Raw genomic sequence first — 26,585 nt, 5'->3', positions numbered from 1 at the left:
ACATTAGGGCCAGCCTTGTTGTGAACATCAGTTTTCATTGGAACCTAATGAAGATGTGGACATGGGGCTACAGACCAGCCCTAGGCTATTCATTCTTTGGATGCTCTTCTTTTTTCTTTCTTAAAAACTAAATGGTTTTAAATCAATTTTTAAAGGGGAGGAAAGGGACTTATTTTCCTCCCCTTTAAAAGCTGGAAAAATAAACTTAGTTATCTGAGCTTTTACTATATCACTGGAGCTTTTCTAAAGTAATAGGTATTCTTGAAAAAGCTGTTCCATTTCAACACTGTTAAGGAAATGAGTGCCCAAAAGCAAAGCTAGCGGAAAGAAAGATAAAATCCAGCTCCCATGTGGAGAAGAAAACAATACTGAAGAAAGGTGTGCAATATCCAGTTATTGACCAAGCATGTTTATGTACTAAATGCACTGCTAAGCACTAAGGATACAGCAAGCCTTTCCTGCCTGGGCCTCAGTTTCTTCATCTACAAAATTGGAAAACAGGCTATATATACCTCTCCCTTAATATATAAAACTTTTGCATGGTATAATTCATTACGAGCAAGGCAGTATTACCATCAGTTGTGTGGAGGGCATTAGGGCATGAATAACTTTCCAAGCGGAATTAGGATGCCCAAACTCCTAAGAAAACTATTCTCTGCAGTTAACTTAGTAATGCTGGCTAGTCATTTACTCCTCTTTTATTGCTCTGGGCAGAACACTAAATGAAAAACAAATCAAAATTTGATTTGGTTTATGTTAAGGAATTAAGTATTAAATACCCCCAAAGAGACAGTGAAGCATCCACAGAGGCTTTATTTCCTTTCAGTTTTCTTCAAAGTCTTATCCTAAATAACAAATGGCATCAGCACTTGTCGTCTGATCCACGGAGCACTGGAGGGGGGACCAGTGGAGCTTGTGGTGGGTCCAAGCTTTGACCGTAGTAAGATCCTAGGCATGTCACCTGCTCATCTGCAAAATATTTCCTTCTACTTTCCTCACTAAATAAGAATGTCATGACAAGTTCAATACATTGCCTTTTAAAATAAAAATAGTTGAGGAGAATACCGTGGATATAATGTATTTTGATTTTGGAAAAGCGTTTGACAAAGTATTTGAGGGAGAGCAGAGTGTGCTACCCCAAAATCTGCCTTTTGGGGATACTGATTATTTTAAGCTGATTATTTTCAAGAAACAAAAGACTCAAAAATAGTGTTTTACATACCTGCCTAAAGAAGGTTGGATAGAAAAACCTGCTTAAATGAAGGGAGCTATCTATCACCTTATCATAAGTCTGTTAGCATCCCCTCTGTGTCCAATTCTTTAAAGTCCTGGACCACTTACCTTCCTCTCCTTAGTCCAAAATGACTATACGCCTCAACTGCCCAATTTGTCCTTGGATGCCATATTCTTCTGGAGCCCCTATATGTATATATGTAATAAACTTGGTTATCTTATCCTGGTAATCTGTCTTTTATCAATTTTACTATTAGACCAGCCAGAGGAATTTAGAAAGGTAGAAGGAAAATTATTTTTCCTCCCCTACATATCGAATACAAACATTAACACCGGCTATCTAGTCAAATGGGTTCTTTGAACAGCAAGCACTGAGTGATGAATTAGAAGGAACACTGGAAAACGAAAGGTCTAGATCACTCTAAAATTGCTGCTATATGCACATCATAACCTTTTGACATTCAGTTTGAATACATCCCTCTCCTTGTGTGGGATAACTGATTCATCAGATTTCCTCTTTTTCATAAGCATAAATGTAAATCTGAAACTATAGTTAAAAAAAATTTACAGGCATGGAGTAGGAGAGTCCTGACTTACGCACAGTTCATGTGAAAAAGAACTAAGAGCTCGAGCTGAGATCAAACTCACCATGAGTTAACAGTGTGACATGGCTGCCAAAAAGCAAATGTAACCTTTGACAGAAGTATAGTGTCCAGAACAAGAGAGTTACAGCTTTACTGTATTCTCTGCATCCTGTGCTAGGCACTACATATCTAGAATGATGGGCTCAGTTGCCAGGGCATACTATTTAAAAGTGATACAGCTCTGGCCAGGGTGGCTCGGTTGGTTGAAATGCCGTCCTGTACACCAAAAAGTCTTGGGTTCGACTCCCCATCAAGGCACATTCACAGGTTGCAGGGTCCATCCCTGGTCAGGGTGTATATGGGAGGCAACCAATCAATGTTTCTCTCCCTCCCCCTTCTTCTCTCTGAAAATAAATAAATAAACATATCCTAGGGCAGTGGTGAGCAAACCATGGCTCGGCTCGCGAGCCACATGGGCTCTTTGGCCCCTTGAGTGTGGCTCTTCCACAAAATACCACGGCCTGGGCGAGTCTATTTTGAAGAAGTGGCGTTAGAAGAAGTTTAAAAAATTTGGCTCTCAAAAGAAATTTCAATCGTTGTACTGTTGATATTTGGCTCTGTTGACTATTGAGTTTGCCGACCACTGTCCTAGGTTGAGGGCTTAAAAAAAAAAAAGACAGTGTGATACTGTCAAAAAAGAGCAATTCCATGACAGGAAGAGACCAGAATGGGAAAGAATCTAGAAAGCAAGTCCTGAAGACTGAAGGAATTAGGACTACTCAGTCTAGAAAAGCTAAGTCTTGGGGGAGAGATATTAAATATCTCATGAGCTTCAAGTGACAAAGTTCAGACCTAAGAGGGCGCATACCAAAGCAGACCTGGTGTTGATCCATAACAGCACCCAAAACACCATGGACTGCTTCACTACTGAGGATGTTCATTCAGGAAATGCAACTACTGCCAACCTGGCTGCGCATTATAAACAACTGGGAGCAGCTTTAAGTCTTTCATTGCTCAGGCCCCACCCCCGACCAATTAAATTAGAATCTCTGGGGCAGGGCCTGGGCAATGGTAGGTACTAAAAGTTCTCCAGGGGTTTCTAATGTGCACTTGAGAATGACCAAGTTAATAGGATCAGGATGGTCACCTGTCTGTGTGGTGGAGAAGGGATTCCTTCTCAGAAGCCTGCATTAGGTTTACTTCCCAGATCTTTTGTTCTAGAACCTTTTCCATTTTTAACTTATTAACAATAACCTCTATGATCATGAAGATTAGCTCTCCATGCACAATTCTGAGAAGAAATGAAGTTTAAATGGCACAGTCTCGTAAAGGGAAAAATTTAGGCTGACTTATAATCGCTAGTTTATTCTATTCATGAATAAGAGCTTTCAAAGATTTAAGCACTACCATCTTTGTGGAAAAGAGCAACAGTACTGGCACGTTTATATGTTGATAACTTAAACAACTTAACTCCAAAGTTTTGTAAAATAAATTTAAAACATGCTAGCATTCAAGAATTCTCAAGTTTCTTACATAATAAAATAATTCTTATAATCAAGCAGAAACTACTTTGTAGCTCAAACAGTCTTTGCCACACTATCTTATTCAAGGTACATGACAAATTATATTATATTTTCTCTAAAATTTTTTATAACAGGATAGCCTGAGTACTTCGTAACCACTATACAGTTCTCCACATTTCCTTTGGTGTTGGTTATATTCTTATTATTAATCCCACTGAACAGAAACGTTTATGCATATTCCCTAATTTCCTTTGAAAAGATACATCCATATGTGTTCAAAAGTCTTCTGGCCATAACATAGGTCAGGCGTCCACTCTAATGGGTGGGATTATGATTTTAAATTTTAGTGGCCCCTCCAGATTTTTCCACTTAGCCAAAACACACCCTCTAAACTTTAAAACTTTCACTTTATGTTAAGGTAAATCATCAACTATTTCCTTTTACTTTCGCCATCTGTCGAGGCAAACGCTCCTAAAGAATCTGAAGCTTCTTCTAGGCTACTGGAAGTCTCTCTCATTAATCTTCGTCACGTGGTTCATAAATAATGAGAGAGGTATTAAAGATCATCATCTTGTTTACAGACAAGCACCATCTAGAGAGCCTGGAATAACACCGTGTATTTGACTAGACATATTCAGCCTGAACGAGCATTTCAGGAGTCCTGATGTGGGGACTAAGCACACATTTAACATTTCACCAAGAGCTGGTTAACTGTACCACGTTTAAAATTAACGACTGCCCTTGCGATATCAAAACACTAGAGAGAATTCTGACCTTACAGCCATCTGAGCAGCTGCAGGGCGGACAGTCTGCTCCACAGCCAACAGTCACCTTTCCATTTTCAAGCACATACCTCTCACAGAAATGTTTTCAGTGCAGCAGTCTACAGAGCTGGTTGTAACACCGGCAAGATGTGACAACAAAATTCATGATGATTTTGCTTTTTCATCAGCCTGCCCCTTTCTTTTTTTTTAAATTCTTCCCTCCCCCTGCATCCCCCAAAGAAAACCAAACCAACAATACTTCCACAAAACCTGACTCTGACTTATGAATATAATGCTTTCAGTGAAAGCAGACCAGCTTTATAGGAGAACCGCTTTCAAGAGAAGCAGGAAGCTGATCTGAGCAGCAGAGAGAGCAGGGATGGGGCGGAGCAGAAAGAAACTGAGCTGGAGGGGGAAGCGAAGCACAGAGTCCTGGCTGCTTCTAGTTAGTTATTGACAGTTTCATCTTATAGCACAGATTTATGAACGGGGTGAGCATCTGTCCTGCCGTACCTTTTCTCTCTTTTACGAATCTCTGTCAATCTGGTAAACTATCACACAGGGGAAAGTAAGGCCTTACAGCCTCGCCAGAGCCCAGTTGCAGGGAAATGATGTAAGCTTCCCACCTCCCACCAGCCCCAGCTCTGCCAATCCACCTCTACTCTGACCTGTTAACATCCCCCCTCCCCCCAGTGCCACTGCCTTGGGGCCGCAGGGCCCCAGGCAAGCTTTCTGTGTCCTACTGTGCCACAGAAAGTATTTGCCAGGGGATAAGGAGTATTTTTGTTTTGAGAAAAGTCTTCAATGAAAAAGCAAATGTCTCTACTTCAAAAATAATGCTGAGTCAACAAAAGCTCGGTCAATCCCCAGAAGAACTAATATTAAATAGGATTGAGGTAATGAATGCAATTTAGCAAAAGGCAACAGAAGGTGTGATGTAGCAAAGGGTATAATAATGAGAGTTAGGAGACCCCAGTTCTACTACTCTAAAACCAACTCTGTGACCTTGGACAAATGACTTAATCCCTCTAGTTTCACTTTCTGTAAAAGGAAAGAGTTAATATAAATTATATCTGAGATCTCTTGTGCTGTTTTCAATTCATGAACTGATACTCAAAAGAAATAAGCACAGGCCAAAAAAAAAAAAAAAAAAATCTGTGGCCAATTGTTTGTTGTTTACTAAAAACAGCAATAAATCCTTATATTGAGCTATTTAAGATATGCTTTCCCAAAGTACTGATAAATGTGAGTAGGACTACCAAAAGGTGTATAGGGGGGAAAGTTACACAGGCTGTTCAATTGTTAATCCTCATCTGGAGAATTTAGAGAGAATTAGGATAGTGAAGATGGAAAGGGCACATTATATTAATTGCTTGGAAGCAATTAAGACCTATGACATTACCCTAGACAACTATTTACTTTAGTGTTTTAAGTTTAAAGGGGACACACACACACACACACACACACACACACACGCATCAGGAATAGAAAAAACAATGTTTAAATTAAGAGCCAGTAATATATAGTGGTTACTAGCCCAACCGTCTTCAAATTAGGGTAGGCAAATTCCTAGAATTACCTGGGACTTTCCAAAGGGTCTGAAGAATACACAGGTAAGCAGATGGTAAATCAGTTTCCAGAATCAACTTTTCTAAATACCCTTCCCTGAAACCAATCTACTTGAGCATGCCCCCACAGAACAGGTTTAACTTTCCCACTTTCCCTTTTCCAATTCCCCTTCTCCCACTTTATAAAATCCAGGCACACAATTCACCCATCACAAATCTCACTCAGAGGCACTGCTTGGGGTAGGAAAGAACCTCTGGGCAGGACACAGGACACAGGAGAAATGCTGGTGATGAAAAAGTGTATGGCCCTAATCACTCTTCTTTTGCAACTTAGGTATCTTTGCTATTTCTTTAACTGGAATAAAAGTAGAGGAGAACCTAATTTGGTTGTCAGCTGATAAATCATTAAAAATATTTACAACAGGTCATTGTGATTTTGAATAGAAGCCAGAAGTTCAAAGAATTGACACAGCTTTATTAACACTCTCATCCTCTTCAACTTGTTTATGTAAACAAAATTCAACAGTGTATATATTTAAAATGAAAAATATGCTGAACTCTTTTTGTAATGAATAATATTCATCTACTAATATATAAACTAATTAGAAGAAAATCAATAATGCATTAAGAGATATATTTCCAATAAAATTGTATTTTTCTCTAATATTATTTATCAAAATTTATAATTCACACATATTATTATGATCAACTGTATACTAATAACCACTGTAATAACTTTTTTAAAATCAGAGTCTTGTCACAGTAAATTAAATTTTATCACCAAAGTATGATAGGGTGATTAAAAATAGATTTTAAACATAATAATACACAAGGATAAAATTTAGTGGGAAAAGTCTAATAATAAAGATTTTCAGGAGAAAAATTAACACTAAAACTTCTGACTGTTAAAAAGTAGTTTCTAAATGGACAGTGGTGTTTGACTCAAATATTACAGAAGGGTATGGCAAGTTTATTAAGAAATGTAGTATTTACAATCAACAACAATTATACCATACAAATGATTTAAACTTACGACAAAAATTTTAAATGTCAATGAGGGAATCCACAGTTTTCAAAATTCTTTTACTGGAGCGCAAATGTTTAAAGACCACTGCACTGGTTCACCCTTCTTCCATTCCAAAGCACTTTTCAAGTGTCACTTACAGAGTTTTAGAAAAGAATAGCAATCTAGAACCTCAGGAAATGAGCCACTTAGAGCAACTAAGTTTTCCAGTTATCTCTGGTTATATTCTTTGAGTATCATAGTAGTTTTGTCTCCTAATTTTAAACTTATAAATGAAACTCTTCTTAAAATGGGGAACTCCTTCACACCTTCTTACACCATATTAACATAATTTAAAATTTATTAGTGTTTCCCAATTATTACTAACACCAGTCCTGCTGAGCATTCATATAATGCTTCCCAAGACCTATGATGTTCCTCCTGTTTAGCTATATGCACTTCTGCCAGCAAGTGGGGAATGTGGGTTCAATTCCTGACCTGCCAGTCACAAGCTGCCTGCCCCTGAGTAAGTAATGAAACTCCCTGAGCTCCAATTTTCTTCCCTATAAAAAGAAGTTAATCTCACCTTCTTAAACTATCTCCCAAAACTGAGATGAGTTCACAGAAGTGAACAAGAATTCACTTACAGATTCCACACCAAGAAAACTTATGTTTTAGGGGTTTTTTTCCCCCCTTTTGGTCAGGCTCCTCCTATCACTTCTCACCACTTATTTCCTGCATGAACTTCTCCTCACCATTCTAACTGCTATAGGTGTGGAAATCAGCCAAAAAGCTAACTAGATATGTTTAATTCTCATAAAAAGGGACAGGTGTCTTCTACTTATCTCCAGAAGCCATATGGGTTCTGGGTCACTGATATTGCTAGATGGATGGCTGAGTAATGTATAGAAAGACCTAACTCTATATTGTGTTCTATTCAAAAGCTCAATCTGCTGTAACAAAAGATTCACAGAAAGAGGAGGCCTAACATTTACAGATGTGATTCTCTTTAGTATCAAATCCATCCCCGACCCAACAACCAACACACTTTATTATCTGCTCACTAAATGTTTTTACTTATGCTGTTAGGTAGTCCAAAATTTCAGTTGGCACACCAATTTAGTTACATCTAGTGCCCTATAATCTTTCATTTCCAGAAATACAAAATAAACCTCTCACTTTCCAAAGTAGCAAATAAAATTCAAATAACCTCAAAAGTGAAGATAAGGTTTTAAAAAGCTAACTGATATTACCTATTTTGACTATTTAAAATGTCCATATGGGGGGCTAGGCACTTTATTCTAGCCCATGAATTATTATGTAGTTATTAGTATTATAGTCTTGCTTGACCCTTTAAAGCAGCTCTGCTATGATTTCCAGATTACTGATTATGAATCGGAGCCTCAAAAGTATTTAAGTGACTTGCTCAAGATCAAAAGGCAGGCAGTGAAAGCCAGAACTAGAACTCAATCCTGCAGAAGGATGGTCCAGCCAAGGCCCTTAGTGATGTGTCTGGCCCATGGAAACAGCTGGTATAGCTGCAGTGAGCTGTGGCAGCGTTCCTGCTGTTCTGTGACTCCCAGAGGGCATCATGTTTTAGTCCAAAGGGCAGGCATTCTGGAGTCACACAGATCTGAGTTTGAATCCAGACCATGTTACCCTGGGCAACTTATTTAACTTTTCTAAGCCTCAATTTCCTCATCTATAAAAGGTAAAAATAGTACCTACCAGGTTGTTGTGGGGACTTAAGAGGTAATATCCTTAGCACTGCACCAATTACAAACTTGAGTCTACTAAATAATAACTAACAATTTTTAGCTATCATTATGTGACATGTCATAATTCATCTAATTCTCCCAATAATCCTATGGCATAATAGATATTATTATTGTTCCTGTTTTATGGATGAGAAAAACTTTGTCCAAGACAGGAAACACAATCTGCCTAGGTCAAAGAGCTAGAAAGAGATGCCACAGAGCCTAAGCAGTCTGAACAGCTGTAGACTAACTCTCTGAGAATGATCATAATGATAGCACGGCCCTTATTCTCCACATCTCCATCATCAACCTTCTTGATAGTCAGCCTAGAGGGCCTAAGGTCTATGATGCACCCCAGTGATGAGACATAAAGAGTTGAGAATTTGACTAAGTGAGACTGACAGGAGTAAGGGCTTCAGGGAAGAAGTCAAGAAGGAGCTGTTCCCTGGAAGAGAATAATGTGCAACAGAATGGAAAAACTAAATGGTGGCCTGAAAGTGGGAACATGAAAAAAAATATCAGCTACTAGACAGGGGAGAAAAAGAGAAACTTAGCCTAAGAAAAACAAACTTGTACCGGCACCTGTATTTATGAAACTTTATCAGGTGCCTAAATAAATACCAGAAAGAAAAATGGCCAAAACCTGGCCTGTGGTATAATTTGGGGTCTATTCCCTGTCTACAAAATAACTATCTGACTCTGGGGAGGGGAATGTGATCACTTTAATCAGCGTTCATTGATGACCTGATACAAGCACAATAAAAACCATTTGACTCTAAAGTATCAGAGCACAGTAAAATGTCCCTGTCATCTACTGAACTGCAAATTCGATTTCTTTGGCAAATCTTAAATCATATGCTCAATGTTATTGCTGAGTTCCTTTGGATAACTACGCTTTGGGCTTTTAACCCACATGATTTTCCTGTGGCTTTTGTCTAAATCTAAAGTCTGTTCTCTTCACTTAAAGAGATTGGCGGAAACCACAGTTTGCCCATTTCCTTCAGGCAGAGTTAGGCTGCATGCTATGTGCTCCCAAGTGCTCTGCATATGCCACTGAGGACTCTCACTTGTGACTACTAATCTGGCTTCTCCATTACCTTTTAAGATCCGGCAGAACAGAGAGAATTTGTGTTTTGTTCATCTTCACAACCCAAGTACATAGTACACTGTGTTGTACTCATTAAATGTTGAAAAAGATTAGTTGAAAGTTTTCAAACCTGTTTTCTGACTGAGGTTTCTTTTGCCACTGAGCTTACTCTAGAAGCCTATCTCTTTATAGAGTGATAATCTTCAATCACCAAAAGTGATTAGGATTTAGTGGATTAGTGATTACTTCTCTGGCAACTGGTTGGGGAAATAAAAGAAAAACACCCTTGGGATGATGTTTCAGTACCCTCTTTGTTGAACATATGCCCAGTACTCAGTTTTCAGACAAAAGATATGACTTAGGGTCATGACCACTTAAAATTTATTGACTAGCTCAAGGGGCTTTGTTTATCCCATAATACCCAGAGAAGTGCCCAGCACAAGGTCAGTATCAGATAAACACTTTTATATTGTTTGATTAATTGACTGCTGCTATTAGAACCACCACAGGACAAATGCAGACCTTGAACTAGCAACTAGGGTGTTTAAAAAGTTAGCAAAACACCAGTTAGCCTCTAAGAACAGATAATCCGCTTCTTAGAAATGTAAAATTATGATTAAATATCTATTAAAAATAAACCATACTTCTATTTTTCCTATATGGAGTTCTTTGAAAAAGGCAGTACCATGAGAACTTTTTAACTTAATCTAAAACAAACAACTCTTCCATAAATTATACAGCATAATTTAACAGAAATGGGTGGCCCTTCGGGTATGTGTAGAGGGAGGGAGACTGAGCATAATGACATTCAATATTATTGAAATTTGGCAATTCTGATTGCTATAATAATAAATCTAAACATACTCATTGGAAGAAGCACCTGTGAGCTCCCCAAAATTGACCCTTTTGTGGGTTTTTTTGGTGTTTTTTTTTATTCTTTTTTTTTGAGTTTTTATTTTTTTTTAATTTCTTTATTGATTAAGGTATTACATATGTGTCCTTATTCCCCCATAACCCCACACCTCCCATTCAGGCCCCCAACCCCCTGTTGTCTGTGTCCATTGCTTAGGCTTATATGCATGCATATAAGTCCTTTGGTTGATCTCTGCCCCTTACCCCCACCATCCCCTACCTTCCCTGAGGTTTGACATTATGATTGATGTTTCTCTGTCTCTGGATCTATTTTTGTTCATCAGTTTATGTTGTTCATTATATTCCACAAATGAGTAAGATCATGTGATATTTATCTTTCTCTGCCTGGCTTATTTCACTTAGCATAATGCTCTCCATCTCCATCCATGTTGTTGCAAATGGTAAGAACTCCTTCTTTTTTACTGCAGCGTAGTATTCCATTCAGGGGTCCTCAAACTTTTTAAACAGGGGGCCAGTTCACTGTCCCTCAGACTGTTGGAGGGCCGGACTATAGTTTAAAAAAAAAAAAAACTATGAACAAATTCCTATGCGCACTGCGGGCCCGGGACGAGTCGGCTGCTAAGCAGGACAGGCAGCGGCACCGGGCGGGCCGGATAAATGTCCTCGGCAGGCCGCATGTGGCCCGCGGGCCATAGTTTGAGGACCCCTGGTAGATGTACCACAGTTTTTTAATCCACTCATCTGCTGATGGGCACTTAGGCTGTTTCCAAATCTTAGCTATGGTGAATTGTGCTGCTATGAACATAGAGGTGCATATATCCTTTCTGATTCGTGTTTCTAGTTTCTTGGGATATATTCCTAAAAGTGGGATCACTGGGTCAAATGGGAGTTCCATTTTTAGTTTTTTGAGGAAACTCCATACTGTTCTCCACAGTGGCTGCACCAGTCTGCATTCCCACCAGCAGTGCACAAGGGTTCCTTTTTCTCCGCATCCTAGCCAGCACTTGTCCTTTGTTGATTTGTTGATAATAGCCAACGCTTTCGTTAATAAAACCTGAGCTCTGTGTGTCCTGGTAAACACAGCAAAATAAATAAACTTTAAAACTTCCCATTTTAAAATAAAGTTCGATTTTTAAATGTTTCAAATCTCCCTAAGATTTCCTTATATTATTAGACTCTAAGAGATTTTAAGATTGAACATTCTTTAATGTTAGGCTGCTATTACACAAAAAATCAGTTTAAGGTATTTTAAAAAATCAGCATTCTCTTAGTGATCTTAACATACTTTTTTTAACCCAAAACATTGAGAGAGGGGGGGGAAAAAAAGAAGAACAACAACAACAATAAGTAGATTACATTTTGCAAGCTGATAGGCTTACAAGTTTTCCCAAATATCATGTCATACTAAACTGGGGGATTATTAACTTTTTTTTTTTTTTTTGGTTAATCCTCACCCAAGGCTATTTTTTCCATTGTTTTTTTGTTTGTTTTGTTTTTTAGAAAGAGTGAAAAGGAGAGGAAGAGACAGAGAGAAACATCAATGTGAGAGAGACATATCAATTGCTTCCCACAAGCGCCCAGAGGTACATGCCCTTGGCCGGAATCAAACATGAGGCCATTCAAAGCTCTAACCACCAAGCAAACGCTAGCACTGGATTATTAACTTCTTGAAGGAGTTCATCTCTTTCGTATAAAGCCAGGGTCATCACATCTACAAATTGTATCTACAATGCCAAAGAAATTCAAAGTAACATTTTTTTGTACCATAACGATTATAAAGGCTAAAAGGCATACATTTACTAGCAAGTTATAGATTCTGTTCACCACATAAAATATTTCCTTTTACTTTAATGAAATCTTACTAAGACATTTCAATTACCTACAGTCAAGTACTATGCCTCAAGGAAACATTTCTATTACTATCAAGACCCTTTAAAATAAATAGAATGTGATTAAGTAATTGGGGTGCTCCTTTTAAGTGTGTACAATTACTGTTACATGTGACATTTGTTGATTTTTATAGTTCCTTACAAAATAAATGTCATATTTGGTAGAAATATAGTCATTCTCTTAAATCAGATTACATATATAGTTTATTTTCATGTTCTTTTTAATCTGATAAATTTCCCAAAAAGAAGGTTTATTTCTATTGTACTCTAACTCTCTCTAGGTCTAAGAGGTTTCATATTTGAAAATCTTAATTTGCAAATGTTTTAGCAAGCCCCTTCTTGTTACACAGACATTTAAGATGGGTCTATACTACACTAAAATTTTTACTTACAAATATTTATATTTTACAGAAAAATTCACAAAGATTGAGAGAGATAAAACATCTCACCTACTTAAACTGAAAAGTCAACATTTGAACTGGGTTTTCTTACTTAAAATCAGGAGCTTTTAGCACATACTGAAAAGTTTAAAAATATATTTATTCATCAATGCAGTACAAAATTGCTGGGGATTCAAGCTTCTAAAATGTCTCCCTTTCCTCCTACCCCCTTTGAGCAGCTGACTGATTATTTCTGCATCTTAAAACAAGTTTTCAAGCCTATTTCATTGGACTTGCACTGCTCTCTTGAATTCTCTGACCACGGTTTTCATCCATTTCACTTTTTCATCCTATATAATAAAAGCCTAACATGCTAAGTGTCCGGTCAACCAGTTGGCTGTTCAACCAATCAAAGCATAATATGCTAACGATATGCTAAGGCCACTCAACTGCTCACTATGATGTGCACTGACCACCAGGGGGCAGGTGCTCCGATCAGTTGTTTAGCTTGCTGCTGGGGTCCAACTGATCAGGTCTGAGCAAGACGGGCCAGACACGCCCTGGAGCACTCCCGCAGTCCCTCCCCAGCCCCAATTATGCACTGGTGGGGTCCCTTGGCCTGGCCTGTGCCCTCTCACAATCCAGGACCCCTTGGAGGATGTCGGAGAGCCAGTTTCGGCCCAATCCGACAGGCCAGGCCGAAGGACCCCACTGGTGCACAAATTTCATGCACCAGGTCTCTAGTTATTTTTATAACTTTCTTCATTGTTCTATGAAAACTGAAGAATATTAAGGGGCTCATTGGAAAATTATCTAAGTTCACTTTTTTTCTTTAGCTAGGGGTTACAAGGTTGTTTGTTTTGTTTTGTTGTGTTTTTTTAACTGACGTTAGGGAGAAACATCAATTTGTTGTTCCACTTAGTTATTCATTCATTGGTTGACTTTTGTATGTGCCCTGACTGGGGATTGAACCCAGAACCTTGGGGGGATGACACTCTAACCAATTGAGCTAAATGGCCAGGGTGATGTTATAGTTTTAAAAAATAAAAATTAAAGGCTTGTTTTAGAATTTAGAAAAAACAAGAAGGAGATACATACCTTGAAAGCTAATGATGTGATTCTACATTTAATCTATGATTCCATCCTTAAGACTAGGGGAATAAAATCTATCTGGAATAGATTTAAACTTTAGGAAACTGGATGATTCTCAGGAGTGGATACTGCCTGGAAACTGGAGGTATTACATGTAGTGTTAAGGAAGCAAGGTCATGAAAGGTCAGTGACTAAATTTCTAGCATTACTGGGGCTGAAAGCAGTGACTTCTGTTGGGACCACACACAACCTATGCTGTTATTGATGAGTGAAACCCCTGACCTAGCACTCCAAAGCTTAATTCCCACTATCTGCCCCAAACTCAAGTAGTGTGGCTTTTGATGATGGAGTGAATCTATATACATAAAAGCCTAAGGAACCATTACAACCGGTCAACCAGACCAGTAGACTGATCGCTATGATGTGCACTGACCACCAGGGGGCAGAAGATCAACGCAGGAGCTTCCCCCTGGTGGTCACTGCACTCCCACAGCCAACCTCCTGCAATCCCTACCCCCAGCAGGCTGGCCCCAATTGGCCCTGATCGCTGGCCAGGCAGAGGGACACCACCCATGCATGAATTCGTGCACCAGGCCTCTAGGAAATAAAAAATCTCTCAGATGTGGGACAAAGAGTTAAGCAGCCCAACATGGTCACTAAAAGGAAAAAATTCACCTGTGTAGGTAGGATGTGCTATGGATAAAGTTTAAATTTTAAAGTGATTTCAGAGAGGGCCTGAGTAAAATGAGAGGTAAAGATTTAGAAAATTTAAGAAAAAATATATGCATATACAAATAATTTTCTGTTTAACCATACTATAAACCATATTCTAAAACTAATTATTTGATTTATAAAAAACCATCTCAAAATGGTTCCGTGGAATGGTTATTTATAAAAATATTTTCAGGTGTTTACAAATATGCACTTTAAGTAAATACTTTATATTTGAAACTGCAAAACTCTATATGGTACTTGTGAAGTCATATATTCCTGAGGGAAGAGAGGGGGGATTAAGACCTGTACAAAGGATGAAGAGATCATATTAGACCCCAAAATGATGGAAAGCACTAAAACAGAGGCATAAAGAAAGTAATCAAAATTCATGGAGCATGATACAAAATTTCTAGCCAACTGCGAAAATCACACTTTTAAAACAAACTTTGTTTTGCTAGATCTTGCCCATTTTCTAAATACATGTGTGCCTTTTCTGAGATTAAGAAGGCCAAAATTCTCAAAACATCTATCTACACTAATAAAAGAGAAATATGCAAAATGACCATACCTCCACGACACCCATCAGCCATCCAGGAGTGAGTATGCAAATGAACCCAACAAAGATGGAAGGTTAATTTGCATACACAGGCACGGAGCGGCTGCGCGGGGCAGGACGCCTGCTATGAGGGGGAGGGCAGGGGGCCGAGGGAGCTACAGGAGCGGCACTCCGGCTGGGAGCAAGGACTTGCAGGTTCCCCGTGGCCGGGAGCGAAGCCAGGGTGAGGAAGGCCTATTCTTGCACAAATCTTCATGCAACAGACCTCTAGTCCTACATAATCCTACATAATAAAGAGGTGATATGCAAATTGACTGTCACTCCAACATACAAGATGGCTGCCCCCACGTGGTCAAAGATGGTTGCCCCCATGTAGACACAAGATGGCCGCCACAGATGGCCAGCAGTGGAGGGCAGTTGTGGGCGATCAGGCCTGCAGGGGAGGGCAGTTGAGGGTGACCAGGCCTGCAGGGGAGGGCAGTTAGAGGCAATCAGGCCAGCAGGGGAGGGCAGTTAGGGGCGACCAGGCGCATGGGGATGGAAGTTAGGGGCGACCAGGCTGGCAAGGGAGGGCAGTTAGGGGTGACCGGGCCAGCAGGGGAGGGCAGTTGGGGGCTACCAGGCTGGCAAGGGAGGGCAATTAGGGGTGACCAGGCCGGTAGGGGAGGGCAGTTAAGGGGCAATCGGGCTGGCAGGGAAGCAGTTAGGTGTCGATCAGGCTGGCAGGGTAGTGGTTAGGGGGCAATCAGGCAGACAGGCAGGTGAGCAGTAGGGAGCCAGCAGTCCTGGATTGTGAGAGGGGTCCCAGAATTAGAGAGTGCAGGCTGAGCTGAGGGACAAACACATCCCCCCATGCACGAATTTCGTGTACCAGGCCTCTAGTATATATATAAAAGCCTAAGCGACCATTACGACCGGAAAACTGGCCAGTAGCTATGATGTGCACTGACCACCAGGGGGCAGATGCTAAATACAAGAGCAGCCCCCTGATGGTCAGTGGGCTCCCACAGCCAACCTCCCATGGCCAGCCAACCTCCCGCAGTCCCTCCCCGCAGCTGGCCGGCCCAATCGGCCCCGATCACCAGCCAGGCCGAGGAACCCCACCCGTGCACGAATTCGTGGATCAGTCCTCTAGTGTACTGATAAATTCTGAGATATCTCTGTACTGGAACAATAGTCAGGTTCAACTGCCCTCTCTTGATATCTTCCCAGAGAAAATGAAGAGCATAATTCCACTTCTGAAACTTTGAAAAAGTACTGCTATGTGGTTCTGCTCAAAACCAAGTCAACAGTTAGGTTTCCTTCTTTCTCTCGTGGAATTCTTGAAGCTGTGCCAAGAATCATTTGATGACTAAAGCCAGTGCTGATAAGTTGGAAGCAGCTGGAGTATATGAATCAGTGGTCATTTCTTGGTTATATTTTAGTTTTTAAATAATTATCTGGAGGACCAAGTAACTTGATCAAGAAGGCACTCTGGGAATAAGGGAAAGAGCACTGGATGAGGAGGAGGCAGGAAAACTGGAGAACAGTTATGAATTAGGGTTACACAGTTTTGACTTCAACTGTTCTCTAATTATTCTCTTCTATCTAATAGCTTTGTTTTCTTGGAACTTTTATAACTTTTTAGAGAGTAAGGAACCAAATACACTTCTTTATCTATGTCCGTAAGAACACAATGAAATAATGGTCAAATAGCAGATGTTCAAAGATAATGACTCACTGAGTATAATTAATGAGCTCAAATAATAAGATAAAATGGTTCCTCATTTTTCCCCACTAAAATCAAGTTTGCATTAAAAATAGGTGAAATAGCATAAAATGATGTCTAATGGTTCTAACAGGATATATCAAAAGGCTAAATGAAGGTAAATGGCAGAAATGAAAATAAGTATGTAACATACATCATCTCCAACTCTGAAAATACAGATGTTCTTTGTAAACATCGCTTATGTTATTTCTTAATTAATTTGGGAGATTTAATTCCTCACCTTCAAAAATGCTAATAAGTACATAATACATGTGATTTTTAAATTAAAATAAATAAATATTACCTATAATCACACCACTATTAACATTTTTTACTCCGTCTTTTTGCTTTGTAAACCCAAAGCCTGGCACATCAATAGGTGCTCTGTGCTATATTCAATTTTCACTCCATTCTTTTTTACTCACGTATGTTAATTTCAAAAAAAATAGCACAAGCATTTCTTTCTATTATTAAAAATATTAATAAACATAATCTTAACGGCCGAATTAAATATTTTTTACTGGAATTGGGAAATTCAGGCACAGATAAGTTAAGCATTTTGAACAAGGTTATTCAGTTTATTGGTAGCAAATTCAGATTTGAACCTAAAATGTGTGATTCCATGCTAATAACCAAATTGCTTCTCTGAATGCAATGTTATGCCATATCCCTCTGCTCCTTTGCATCTATGTCTCGTTCAACCACTTTAGTGCCTGGGTTCTTTCCACACTAAATGACTACTCATTCCAGGCTGGCATCCTTACTGATCCTCCTACTCCCTACCCTTCCATCCTGCACCCCCATGTGCCAGGCCCCTTCTCTTACTTTGTGAACATGTTTTTCATACAGCTCCCTGTCAGTCACTTCCTCCTTTCGCAACCTCCTCAAAGCCTGACCATCTTTTAATATATGGGTCATGGCCCCTCCCTTCCATAAAGTCTTACTGAACTATCAGAACCTTCATTCATTCATTCAAATCATTCAGTAATTACTGACTTAACACCTACATATGTACCAGACACTGCTGTGAGCATTGGGATAGGAAGGGGAACAAAACAGACAATACTCTACTGTCATAAGAAGATAAACAAGTTTTAAAAAAGCAAAAATAATTTGTCAGTAATATGTATTATGAAAACAAAGTGATTTCTGTACTATTTCTGGTTGGCTTTCTGACAATTTGCTATAAAACCAAACTACTAAGGGCAAGAATTCCATGTATGCCTAAGCCTGGCACATCATCGGCACCTCAGTGATCAGTAAATTAACCCTATCTAATAAAAGAGTAATATGCAAATTGACCATCACTCCAACACACAGATGGCTGCCCCCATGAGGTCAAAGATGGCTGCCCCCATGTGGACACAAGATGGCCTCCACAAGATGGCCAGCAGGGGAGGGCAGTTGGGAGGGACCAGGCCTGCAAAGGAGGGCAGTTGTGGGCAATCAGGCCAGCAGGGGAGGGCAGTTGGGAGGGACCAGGCCTGCAAAAGAGGGCAGTTATGGGCAATCAGGCCAGCAGGGGAGGGCCATTGGGAGGGACCAGGCCTGCAAGGGAGGGCAGTTGGGGGCGATCAAGCCTGCAGGGGAGGGCAGTTAGGGGTGACCAGGCCAGCAGAGGAGGGAAGTTGGGGGCGACCGGGCCTGCAGGGGAGAGCAGTTGGGGGGGGGGGGGGACCAGGCCTGCAGGGGAGGGCAGCTGGGGTGACCAGGACTGCAGGGGAGGGCAGTTAGGGGTGACCAGGACGGCAGGGGAGGGCAGTTAGGGGCAAACAGGCTGGCAGGGAGCAGTTAGGCATCAATCCGGCTGGCAGGGGAGTGGTTAGGGGGTGATCAGGCTGGCAGGCAGAAGCAGTTAGGGGCAATCAGGATGCCAGGCAGGCGAGCTGTTGGGAGCCAGCAGTCCTGGATTGTGAGAGGGATCCCAACTTGGAGAGGGTGCAGGCTGGGCTGAGGGACACACCCCCCGTGGACGAATTTCGTGCACCGGGCCTCTAGAATATGTAAAAATGAAGATGGATGAATGGATGGAATGATAGATGGATGCAAGAATGAATGAATAAACAAACAACTGCCTCAAACTATGACTAAACCACTTCGTCTCTACATTTTGCTTCCCCCAACTAGGTTGTTTCCCCAACTAAGTTGAGGCTTAAGAGCTTAGAGTTTACAAATCTATGTTGGTCTGGCCTATCCAGCAAAGGTGAAAATGAATCCCAGTGATTTCAGGTACACCAGGCACCTCCAGTTAAGGCATGACCACCATTATTTCCTATCTTCTTGCCCAATGCTCAGTTCCCATATTCATGTTCCCTGCCTGGCTCCTGCAAGCATCTGCCCCCAGCCAGGTTCTCCTTTAATACAGGGTCCCAAAATTTAATAACTAACAGTAGAAAGAAAATGGAAAAACTTCATATTCTTAACTAAAGAACTGGGAGAATAGCAATTTCTAGCTCATATTATTTATAATTACAAGATTCAAATCATTACAATATTTGACTAAATTCTCCAATGCTTACCAAAACTAATTTCATTTTTTAATGTTAAAAAGTTTCCAAAATATTCAGAAATAATGATGAAATATATTTTTTTCATCATTGTCACTTGTCCTTTAATTAATCTTCAGTTAGATTAAACAGATATTTCCTTAAACAATTAACCCATTTAACTATCATGGTTAATTAAATCCCCTTAAGTGTTTTTTTTTTAATTTATCTTTATATATTATTAAAAGTATTACAGATGTCCCCTTTTGTTCCCCCACTAACCCCCTCCACCCCTCTATCACCCACACCCCCAGGCCTTCACTGCACTATTGTCTTTTTCTGTGGGTTATGCAAACATGCATGTAAGTTCTTTGGTTAATCTCTTCCTGCCCCCCCCACCACCCAGTCCCTTTCCCTCTGAGATTCCTCAGTCTGTTCCCTGCTGGAATATATTTTTAAATAAAGCAAGATAAAGTGTTAAAGCCCTTAACAATGTGAATCATTTACTTATATCATTGGACACAATAATCAAAGATAATAATCAAGGACACTGTTTCTCAAACTTACTTAGCCTTTACAACAAAAATAAATCCACAAACAATTCTGTGGACCCCAGTCTAAGGAACATGATCTTAATAGTTAAACATTTACTTTAGGTACACACTTAATTTTCAACAATATCATAAACACAAATGCAAAGTTTGAGACAAAAATCCAATAGTGATGCTCAGTCATAAGTTAACTAATCAGGCCACCCAGAAAATATATTTTTCTTTTTTTATCAGTAAAAGAAAGTTTTTAAAATCTTTGTAATTCTTATTAAGAACTACCTAACTCTGAGGATCTGTCATTACTTGACTCAAGTTTAAGAAATTCAGATCTTAAAAGCCAAAGTAAAGGTATCTCTCAAAAAATGAATTTATATATTTTTTGTAGTATGGGCATCCTATATAATAAAAGCCTAATATGCTAAGTGTCCAGTCGTCCATTCAACTAATCAAAGCGTAATATGCTAATGATATGCTAAGACTGCTGAACTGCTCTCTATGATGTGCACTGACCACCAGGGGGCAGACGCTCCGACCAGTAGGTTAGCTTGCTGCTGGGGTCCGGCTGATCAGGACTGAGTGAGAGGGCCAGACATGCCCTGGAGCCCTCCGGTGGTCCCTCCCCAGCTGGCCAACCTCCCATGTCCCTCCTCGGCCCCAATCATGCACCAGTGGGGTCTCTCAGCCTGGCCTGTGCCCTCTAGCAATCTGGGATACCTCAGGGGATGTTGGAGAGTGGATTTCAGCCCAATCCCGCAGGCCAGGCAGAGGGACCCCACTGGTGCATGAATTCATGCACCAGGCCTCTAATATATATAAAACAAACTGAATTTGTTAATCAATGTTCATTCCTGGTTAATATTTAAGTGCTAGTGATTCTTAACATTTTTTTATCTTAAATTTCTCTGCCTATAACCCACAGTTCTCTGATGGACAAATAGTTAATAATATATAAATAAACTCTTAGCAGATTACTGAAATTTAAAAGAACCATGTGGATGAATTATCTTGGTCAAATAATTATCCTCTATTTGTTATTAACTTCTGATTTTGCATTGGGTTTTCTTAAAATGAGAACATTTGTTTAACATTAAAGTTATATTAAAGAACATAAGAAAATATATCTGAAACTTGATCTTTTTTATTGTTCATCTACAAAAATGTCCAAAAATTATGAAGTGTGATCCTAACCAGTAAGAGTAACTGCAGATTAAAAGATGATTCTGGAATCTCTTAGTTTAGGGATTCCTGACCTTCTTTGTGAGGTAAATATAATATAACCTAATATCTTGTTTTTCTGCACCCATCTACTGTGTTTTAAAAAACATAATTAAAATAAGTTTACTTTTTAGTTACCCAGAGAATCATATAAATATAAAATAGGTTTCCTGTTCTGGAAATATTTATTATTATTTCAAGTGGCTCATGCCAATTTAGCTTCACTAAAAATTATATATTTTGGTAAAACATTTTCCAAAGAAAATAAAGAACCATAAAAAAAGAAATATGGTTGTATTTTGCTGTAATGAGTTAGCTAAAAAGCTTCATAATTGGAAAAGAAAGGCTCCCTATAAACATCTATAAGTATAAAAAAAATAATATTTAAAGACTTTTTATTTTTATATATGTAAGTACTGATCTTTTGAGAAATTAAGCTATTCTTCTCCCCTTGGACATAAAAATATGACCTATTTATCTCAGCATAAATCAGCTCCCAATTCCATCTCCAGGAACTATCCTCTCTCTCTTCCCCCTTTCCAAGTAAAACTATTTAAAACATTTGTCAACAACAACTATCACCATTTTCTCCCTTCTTACTTGCTACTCACACCACTATTCCATAGGCTCTCACCTGCTCCGTTTCTCAAAACCAATGGCCTAAACATTGCTAAATGCAGTGGTGGGTTTACAACCTCACCTGTTTCCTCCATTTGAGTTATTGACTTGATATTCTCTGGGTTATCCTCCTGCCTCCCTGGTCAGAATCCAGGTCCTGTACTGACTGATTCCACTCCACTTGCCCTCCTCCAGGCCTTCTTCCTATACTTTGCATTTTAGTCTCCCAAAGGCCAACAAATGAAGATTTCAACTGAAACATCACTTTCTCCAAGAAGCCTGCCCTGCTCCTACTTTGGTCAGTGCCCCACTTAAAATTCTCTTACTAGTACTATTCTATTTTTCTGCCTTTTAAGCAGTTATGATGTTCTGAATTAAATGATTGCATAAGTAGTTATCTGATGTCAACTGCCCTCATTAGAATGTAAGGTTAGGGGCTGTGATCCCCAGTGCCCAGCACATAGGTTTAAATGAACATTGGGAGGGAGGAAGGGAAGGAGGGAGGGATGAGTTTCACAAATTAAATGGATAACTATTAACTTTGATTCTAAAAGTGTAAAACTAAAGAAAAAATAGTATCATATGAATAATTTGGTTCAGATATTAAAAAACAAACCAACTGTGAAATTAGTTGAAGTTTAGAAGAAATAATAATATTAGAGATACTATGTAAAATTTAAAGTACAATTATCCTAAAGATTGAAATGACTGGCACTTTAAAAAACAACCCCAGAACAGACCTATTAAAAAACAGTTTCAGATATCAAAACTGAAGACTGGCTCAGCAGAAATCACACTATAATGAAGAAAACCATAAACATATTAGAATAAGTATCTCTTAAACCTGAATTAATATTTTAAAACTATCTTAATGACTCCTTTTAATCTGAAAGTAATAAATTAAGCATTAATTACTCCAAAAATTTAGTATCCAGTGCAGTTGGTAACAAGGTATAAATCTTTCAGGCTTTGATTCCTAATTTATAAAATAAGCAGTTGCGTAACTAACCTTTGAGGCCCTTCCCAACATTTTGAAAATTTAAGAGTTATACTAAGGAACCTAACACAGTATCATCTCAGTTAACCAAAAAGTCCACTTCTGGACTTTTAACTATTCAAAATACAAAAAATGCATACGCCTAAAAAAACTGTAAAAGTCTTCTGAATAGCCAGGATTTGTTTTTATTAGCATCTAACAAGTCCCATATATTTAAGGCAGGTCTCTTAAGCTTGGTAACATGTTGGTGGTACTTTTATTTTTATCACGGTTGCAGTATGCTTCATTATGTAGTAGCAAATCATATAACTAGGCAGCTAACAGCCTTGAGGAGAGTCAAAGGGGGAAAGGATAAGAAAAGGGAAAAGAAAAAAGATGAGAGCACAAGTCATTCTCTAACAGAGAGTATTTATAGTGAAGCTAAGAACATAACATACCTCTATATCCTATACTTACATCATTCTATTAATTCTAACAGCAGTAATGATTTTGAATTATCAAAAAAAGTAAAATTATGTTTGTTAAATTCTATTTAGCAAGTCAGAAAAATATCATTGAAAAATTTAAACTTAAATTTTTGAAAAGTTAAAAACAGTTAAGGTTCTAGAACTTAAACTCAAAAGCATTATACTTTAACTCCGTGGTCGGCAAACTGCGGCTCGCGAGCCACATGCAGCTCTTTGGCCCCTTGAGTGTCGCTCTTCCACAAAATACCATGGCCTGGGCGAGTCTATTTTGAAGAAGTGGCGTTAGAAGAAGTTTAAAAAATCTGGCTCTCCAAAGAAATTTCAATCGTTGTACTGTTGATATTTGGCTCTGTTGACTAATGAGTTTGCCGACCACTGCTTTAACTGGTACATTATAGTCTCAGAGATATAACATTTGCAGAGGAAGTACTGCCTTAGTTATGTGCCAACAGCTTTACGGAAGAAAAATATTGATAGCACTTATACTAATAATAATAGTAAAACACTAGTAAGCAAAGAACTGTTCTCCAATTACAATTAAAAACAAACAAGAGCCCAAGCTGGTTTGGCTCAGTGGATAGAGCATCGGCCTGCGGACTGAAGGGTCCCAGGTTCGATTCCGGTCAAGGGCACATGCTCGGGTGCAGGCTCTGTCCCCAGTGGGGGGGGGGGGGGGTGCAGGAGGCAGCCAATCAGTTCTCTCTCATCATTGATGTTTCTCTCTCATCATTGATGTTTCTTTCTCTCTCTCCCTCTCCCTTCCTCTCTGAAATCAATAAAAATGTATATATTAAAAACAAACAAACACAAGAACACAAATAAAAAACTGGGAGACTTTTATTGAAATTTACATCTGAAAGCTGTCCTAAAATTAGTATTAATTGTTTGGCATTTGGGAGGCTCTGGGTTTTCAAAGATGGCTACTTACCTGGCAGACTAAGGTGCTTTCAACCACAAAGACAATTTCAATACTTAAAAACAAGTCTTAGTTTTATAAACATTATCTGGATACTGGGATACAAAACAGATGGGTGAAAGTAGTCAAAAGGTACAAACTTGGTGGGGAGGTGAAGGGACGGGGGAGGATGTACAAAAAAGTTCCTACATATGCTATATGTGTACTAAAAATTCTCAAAGTAAAAACTACACAAACTTTTGTCAAATGTTTCCAAAAGCACAAAACAATTCTGCAAAATGTTTTCTACTTAAAAATGTACTTAAAAATATTTCTACCAGGTTAGTGTATTTTATTACAGAGAAAGTTTACCAAAATATCCAATGTCCAACATGCTAAAAAATCATGTTTCTGCCTAAATATTTGCAATACAGTTTTTTAAAAGTTAGGGTTTTTTAAAAAGTTCATATATAGCCCTAGCTGGTTTGGCTCGGTGGATAGAGCGTCGGCCTGCGGACTGGGGGGTCCCAGGTTCGATTCCGGTCGGGGGCATGTACCTTGGTTGCGGGCACGTCCCCAGTGGGGGGCGTGCAAGAGGCAGCTAATCAATGTTTCTCTCACTGATGTTTCTGGCTCTCTATCCCTCTCCCTTGCTCTCTGTAAAAAATCAATAAAATATATTTTTTTAAAAAAATAAAAATAAAAAAAAAATAAAAAGTTCATATATACACATATATTGTACTAAAGTGAACATTATTTTTTTAAAAGCTTATAGATATGCCACTATAGATGGACTAATACTGCCTACAAATTGATAAGAGTCTAAATTCTACTTAAAAGTTTTTAGTAGTAGTAATAATGTGATATACCATAAATCTTTTCTAAAAACTATCATACAACTACTCCTTAGAGGACATAGTAAATGATAGAAAATTAGATTTAATAAATTCTATCAATTCTGCCCTGTTGCTGATAAACTGTCTTCTCAGTGTATAACTCAAATAAGTTTTCTTAACTTAAATTCCTAGTTGCAAAGCAAACAGTCAATTCAAGGATACTAAATACTGAGGGCATAGGCAATGTATAAAAACTGAACATCAGCAGCTCAGGTCCATAACAGACACCAATTAGCAAAACACTTATTTGTAATATAATTCCATCCTCCAAGCTACTTTTTACAAATCCTGGCTTAATTCTACAAGTATTATCTGTCTACTTGGGCAAAGCACTGGAAGGCCCTGCATGCTAGAAGAGTGGAGAAAATATGATCCCGTTCACTTCTAACTTGGTAGGAGCAAGGGACAAATAAGGGATCACAGAAATGGAATTCCTGAGTTTGGAAATCCTGAAAGAGATTGGCCTGTATCACCAAAAATAATTTCAAGAGAAATGGGGAAAGACTATTCCTTTCCTAGGATACAGGGGAAAGGTCTTACATTTCTTTTATGCAGCCCACACTTTAGACTTAAGTATGATTACTCTATAAAAGCTCAATAAGTGAAAGTATGATTAAAGATACCTTTAAGGCAAACCTAGCAGCTTCTATAAAAAATTAGAAGCTTGATTTAAATTTGCCACTACTTAAACATAGATTGTTCTTTAAGCAAAACTCATTCAGAACTCACTCATGGATAACAATTAAAAAGGATTTATTTTTTCCTGATAGCATACCTATATATCAGTCACATTTTTGGTAAATACCTATTAAGAATGCAACTAAAGTTTAAAGGGACTGATATCAAAAGAAAATGTTCCTTTATTAATTGAATCACACATGGATATCTTACTTTTCAATCTTCAGTAAAATGAAACAAATTGTTAATATACATTATCACATGAACATGCAGGTAGAAGATAACAATATTGAACATTCAAAGAATAGCAAGGATGATAATGTTGAAAAAGAGTAATGAGAATAATAAGGAAAAAATGAACAATGAAAAACTTCTGGATTTCAAATTTATCTTCTATCCAAAATGCTAGCAAAACAGAAGCAATGTCTTTAAAAATAAGATAAACAGACCACATAAACTAAACTCTATTTTTTCGTTTAAAGAAGGCATGATACATGCATAGAGTCTATTTTTATTATATTAATCTTTCAGAATTTCCTATATCTCAAATTAAACTCTATAACTGATATCAAGTGGTTAAAATGAACTAGACAGAATTAAATGTCTATCCAAATGCCGTAATACAAATTTTACATGAAAGATTATTGGCTTTTAAAAATCTGTTGTACTGATTTAAATGAGCTTCTCAAGTACAATCCAAAGTTACATGAGGGAGAAAAATCCACTGCCATTAATATATAGTTATATTATATAATTAACAAAAATACCCCAGAACTTGCCAACTCATGGTCTCAAAACTAGATTTAAAAATTCATTATATAAAAAATGATAGTAAAAAATACTCAATCCACCATATAGGTACTTTCTTAATGTTCCCACAGGATACTGAGAACATAAGTAAAGAAGGAAGACAGAGAGGAAGAGAGAGAGATACAGGTCGACATCTGACTAAAAGCTGGCTGCACAATCTGGGGAAGAACAAACTCTATAAGCCATGAGGATTTCTTCTCTC

General features: G+C 38.6%; 1 protein-coding gene across 9 annotated transcripts in view; it reads right to left on the bottom strand.

Annotated features, from left to right (window-relative positions):
• The window catches only part of BBX (BBX high mobility group box domain containing), a 318,462-nt gene that overhangs the window by 221,800 nt on the left and 70,077 nt on the right, over positions 1 to 26,585 (bottom strand). The window contains exon 1 of one of the 9 annotated variants that reach the window (XM_080656465.1): positions 4,194 to 4,468. The exons of 7 other annotated variants lie outside the window; for them this stretch is intronic. The gene's annotated coding sequence lies outside the window, so the exon portion shown is untranslated. Of the gene's footprint in view, positions 1 to 4,193; positions 4,469 to 26,585 lie in introns of those variants that run through there. One more of the 9 variants, XM_080656464.1, reaches the window with a different exon arrangement.

The sequence above is a fragment of the Plecotus auritus genome (assembly GCF_963455305.1).
Source record: "Plecotus auritus genome assembly, chromosome: 2".
NCBI lineage: Eukaryota > Metazoa > Chordata > Mammalia > Chiroptera > Vespertilionidae > Plecotus > Plecotus auritus.
This window is presented reverse-complemented; position numbering and strand designations above follow the sequence as displayed.